The following is a 5,686-nucleotide window of genomic DNA, read 5'->3' on the forward strand; positions in this document are numbered from 1 at the left end:
ACTATGAGCATGGGAAGATTATTAGCTTGTTGCATGAGTGATTATTGACATGTTTTGAATGCAGTTCATACTATTTGCATGGACATACCAACGTATATAATAACAGGAAATAGCTGGAAATTAGCATGCTCCAATTCTACAATCCTCCCTCTCTGTACCAATTTGGTACCAGCCCAGTAATTTTTTACAATTCCCAATTTCCCATTCATCAACATTCACATAAAACACATAGAAACATAAATATAAAGCAACTAATAATCATTGACCAACATAGTATAGTCATCTTACATTGAACCAAAATTTAAAAAGAAGTAAAACAACAGTATTATACTGCAAGTACTTGTAACTTCTATATTTTCATATTTTCATGCATTGATGTTGAGTTAATTTCCACAGTCGAATTCATAGCAACAAAAGCACTTTATTGCTCTTGTACTTCACTTCAGTTTTCATCTGAAACTTTGAACATAACAAATATGAATTTTAACAACCATTACATCTGAAAACTTCTATTAAATTTACTAACCTCAACAGATTTCTTGTAAATAACAAAGGTGCTTGCTTACTCTTGTTTCGATGGTTGGTGCTTACTTTTATTGGATGATTTGTGTTTCACATACATAATTGATCTAATATTTATCTAACTTTGTACAAGCAATTGTTCAAATAAGGGCATGAATTGACCACACCTCATTTCCTGACTGAGCAAAACCAGCAATTTATTGCTTTACAGGAGAGAAATATAGCACATAATTACTGTAAGGGCCTATTATCATTTAACTTTAACCATAATCAGTCAAAGATAAAAAAAAAAGAATATAGGAAATTGAACTTACCCCCAATTATACTACTGCTCTTTACAATGGCAAGGCAATATCCAACCGCATCACCCTATATGTGAAGAACAACTTATATTAAATTCTGAAATTTATTTATACAATGAAACATGGAAGTACAAAAATAATACATACTGAACATAATTTTGTTTTCATGTGGCTTCAGACCTAATTCACTATCAAAATTGGAGATCCGCCATTGATTGATTTTTAGGAATTTTTGGCTCATTGGTGAAGACTATAATTCACTAATCAATTATAAAAGACTAATTTATTTTTTAAAAAAAGCCCCTCAATAGCATTTGGCACAATCAATCCAAAAAAACAAAAAACAAAAAAACAGATGTTGCCACTGGGATTGGAGCAATTTCATTTGTTTAGAGTTAGTGGCAGATGTAGGGACACAAAGAAAGAGGTATTTTTGCAGTTTGGCCTATATTAATTGTTTACTGTACCACAAGATCCGATGCACTACTTTTTTTATCTTTTTTTGGCCAATTTTGTAATCACAGATGTTTGTTAAATTTTGGGATAAGGCCTATAAACAGCATAACCAAATGCAATAGAAGAGATCAGGAGCAAAATTTAATATAATATAATATGTACAAGAGAAGAATGTAAACTCAGCTTAGAATTGTTCTACAATGTCTATTTCCAAGAAAATATGATAAAAATATAATTATTCGAAAATGCAACTTATCTTAGCAATAGTAGCCCAAATAAGACTGACAGCACCACCATTACTAGCCAACAAGAGTTGTGTCAAAACTAGTTTGGCTCTATTCGCAGCTAAATCCTGAAATGAATAAAATAGAGTACATGAAATTAAGCTAATCAACTATGAAAGGTCTGATTGAATAAAAAAATGTCCCTCAACTATGAAAGGTCTTATTAGTACCCAAATGCTTCAACTAGTCTGAACTCTATAGGAATAAAAGCTCGTGCAGTCTCTGCTTTGACTAAGTGGAGATGGCAAAGTGCACTCTAATAAATCAAACCACATTTAATTGCACTGTAAAAGAAGGAAAGAAAAATAATAATTGAGAAATGATAATAAAAATTGAAAAAAGTATGTTTAGATGATGTTTCTTCTTTCACCTCCATTTCTCTTAAACAAGGAAACACTTAAACAAAATCTATTGACAGTTCAATTTCGAAAAAAGCAAGGAAACACTTAAACAAGCATTAACATGCTTTGATAAGCTATTGACAGTTCAATTTCAAAATAACACAAAAAGGTGAAAATTTTAGGGTTATCCGAATTAAACCAGAAACTATAAAACTAGTAATTTCCAAATTAATTACTACCTTGTTACCCGATTTGGACAAAATCAGTTGGTTCGCACCGTACCCGACTGGATGTTCTATCTAACTTTCCTCTAGATCTGAATCGCACCAGAGAAAAGAGCCAGAAGCTGGGTTCTTGAGCCTGAGAGCGAAAGGTCTGAGGACGGTTTGGAGATCGAGTTGCTCAGGTTTAGAGAGGAAATCGGTTCTTAGTGGCTGGATTTTTTGGTTTTGAGAGGGCAGCACTTCTGAGAGAGAGAGAGGCGCGCCTAGCCGCCTAGGGTTTTTTTACTAGGAGAGAGGCACTAAAGAGTGAAAGGGAGACATCCATTAGAGGGGAAAGAAATATCACTGTTGCTGATAATTGGGACCCACTTTGTATTGAGTTTAATCTCTCCCAAACTCTCTAAGTATTTCTCGGTAAAAAAAAAGTATATGGCGGCAACCCAAGTATATGGTGGGAAGTTAGACAAAAGTTTGGAGGGAATTCAATTAAGACAAAATAAAGACAAAAAAGTTGTCAAATTTTTGGAAATTAAATTAAGTAATTTGTGTGTATTGTGTATCTTCCGTGAAAAATTAGGAGGAAAATCCAAAATAAAATGTGTATTCAGATTTTCATCTTTAATTATAAAATTTATTTGTAGTACAAATTTTAATCTTATTGTAGCACAGGTATAGATATTTGCAAAATTTCTAATATTATTTTGTATTTTGATTTTAAATTAAAGAAGCATGAAGGTGGACTATTTAAAATTACAACTTAAAATTTGGAGTGATTTGAGTTATAAATCGACATATCCTATATTGAACATTTAACATGGACTCTAAATTGAAAATAATTATATGTAAGATAAAAAATGAAAACTTATTGTAAAATGAATTAAGTTGAGTAATTATTCATAATGTGAAATTTTTTAATGTTAATAATAAAATTAAAGTGAAACGAAATAAGTATTATGATTTATATAAGTACAAATTATAAAATGAAAATAAAAATGAAAAGAAACAAAATGAAAATGAAAATGATTTATATAAGTATTATGATTTATATAACCATTTGAGAAGGAAGTTAAAATGAAACAAAATAAAATAATTAAGTAATTCATGCATAACAAATAACATGAAAAGAAATTCTAAAATGGGAATTATTAAAATGACAATAATTTAAAATGATATTGATAAAATTTATTCCAAAATGCTAGAACATTTTTATTATATTATTAAATAGTTTTGACAAATTAAATTGCATAGTTGAACATATGTTGCATCAATGACTTATGTCAAACATGCATGATCATAGAACATCAACTCTTGTTGGATGAGTTAATGAAGGAACAAAGACAAACGTCGTCCGTTGGTCGATCGGAACCGTTCAAATCAAAGAGTGTTCCATTAATTTCATTGTTGGTAAGTTTGATTTAATTTGATGTTCATTTACACATACATCCAAGCGACGGAATATAATGACATCGTACGGCTATAGACACTATACATTGGATCAAACCTGAAACTTGTGGAAAGTCATTTTTTTTTTCATTTTTAAGGTTCCTGGTACTAACTTGATCACTTTAAAAGAAATTAAACGTTATTTCATTACAGATCAACCGTTGAATGCTCATGCGAAAATCAACGGCCCGTAATTTTTGGCTCAATTTGAAGAGGCTACAAATAATGAAATTCTATAAAATTGTGAATGGTTGTTATGATTTGTAAATATAAAATATAAAAAATTAGTTTTAATTTTATTTTTAATTTTTTCATATTTAATTTTGTACCAAGTGTTTAGAATCAGATTAGGTTGTGAATATGAGCCGTATGATCTGTGATGGAGTGTGCATATTTCTGTTTAGATATGTGATGTGGATAGGGAGATCCTATAAGGTAAAATAATATTTTTGTTTGGATCCGACGGTAGCTGATGCATATAATCTTTTGATATTAGTGTGTAAAGATAATCACACGGTCCTTTCTTAAACACAAATATCATGTTACGTATATCACTTCCCTCTAATATTCCCTCTATCCACCTCTTATTACAGATTTTAGATTCCCACCAAATTTTTGTGAACTTCCCTCCAATTTTTTTGTCTAACTTCCCTCCACAATTTTTTTGGTTGCCTCCCACTAATTGATTCCCGCGTTGTCTATAGAGAATTTGTATCTTCTTCTTAAAAACCAAAAATATAAAATACTGATATAAAAAAAATATATGGTCGGGGGGAGACGTAAACCGATTGTAAGTGACAGGTCCTTCTCCTCAAACACTCAGCTGCGTACAATCAGGTAATAAGTATATAATTTTTGATTGTTTGATCAAATTATTTCCACCTTAGTGATATGCCTCTACGAAATCTAAAAGGGCATTGAAAGGGCTCTACTTACCATTTATGTGATTTAACTTAATATGAGGCCTATCTTTCTTTGGAATTTCGGTTGTTAAATTGACCATCAAACCAAACCCCTTGTCTTGTAGTTTTTGTTAAATAAATGCTTGAAAAATCCATGTGCTTTTGGATTTTTTTTTCTTATCTCATCGTGCATACAAGGTGTTTGTTGAAATGTCCTGCACAAATTAGATTATGAACTTAACTATCTTTTTGATGTATAACTGATGGCGACAACTTTACAAAGCAGCATTTGGATATTTGAGATAAGAGTAATGGGGGCCGACAGAGTTCCGTCACTGCCAAGTATTTTGAATTTAGTACTTTTTCTTGGTTGATTTACTGGTATCTAGCTTAATTGAGTCAGAACCTGACTGACATTTATTGGCTTCGCACAAGCAATCAAGGCCTAAATAGTTTGCTACAGTATTTTGACAACCGTGCAATTAGTGCTCAATTTTACTTAAAGTGTTGTTGGTGATGTTGTTTATAGTTGTATTTGTGTAATATTCTTCAAATGCCCATTTTTACTTTAAAAATTAAAAATACTTAACCTCCAGATTATGATTGGATTTGTATTATACTTAACCTCCATATTTTGATTGGTCTTTGATTATCCCTGGTGCTTCTTTCGTTTGTGTCCACCAAGTGTTTGACAAAATTTCTTGACTAAATTCATTTTGGTTTCCTTAGGTTACAAAATTATGTGATCTGAGGTCAAGAAATGGTGTATGTGCAGTACAATGGACAAGGGAGGGATCATTTGGAGGTCTATGAAAGATTAAATAGGCTAATTAATAAGTTAATTTTCCATATAAAAGGGAGTTCTTGTCGAGATCCTCATACCTATAATGGGCAAAGGTCTTGTCCCAGTTGACACATGGAAACAAAGAAGAAGAGGCATCCATATACCATATCTTTGCATCCTATAACACCAATAGGTGCAATTTCTTCCACTACCAACCAGTTTGCGTAGCTGAAATGGTTCTGGTACCATGTTACTGATTTTGACTTTTTCTTGGGCCACAATTTGGTGCTTAAGCATATGTAAAGCAACTTAATTGTTAAGCAGGTTAAGGGGAAATAACAAGGGATCAACTTGGGGTAAACAAAATTCTGAATTTTTGTAGTAGGGTTTAGACTTTAGATACACATTAGAGTTTGTACAATGTTATA

General features: G+C 31.6%; 1 long non-coding RNA gene across 2 annotated transcripts; it reads right to left on the reverse strand.

The window, feature by feature from the left end:
• Positions 1-243: 243 nt before the first annotated feature.
• LOC144560904 (uncharacterized) lies at positions 244-2,420 on the reverse strand. Of its 2 annotated transcripts, none has more exons than XR_013513507.1 (4): positions 2,145-2,420; positions 1,735-1,848; positions 837-1,632; positions 244-453 (listed from the first exon to the last, which is right to left on the reverse strand). It is a non-coding gene; the product is annotated as an uncharacterized LOC144560904 (long non-coding RNA). The 2 variants fall into 2 exon arrangements; XR_013513508.1 differs by having other exon boundaries at positions 244-459.
• Positions 2,421-5,686: the final 3,266 nt, after the last annotated feature.

Source organism: Carex rostrata, chromosome 10, assembly GCF_964058835.1.
Source record: "Carex rostrata chromosome 10, lpCarRost1.2, whole genome shotgun sequence".
Taxonomy (NCBI): Eukaryota; Viridiplantae; Streptophyta; class Magnoliopsida; order Poales; family Cyperaceae; genus Carex; species Carex rostrata.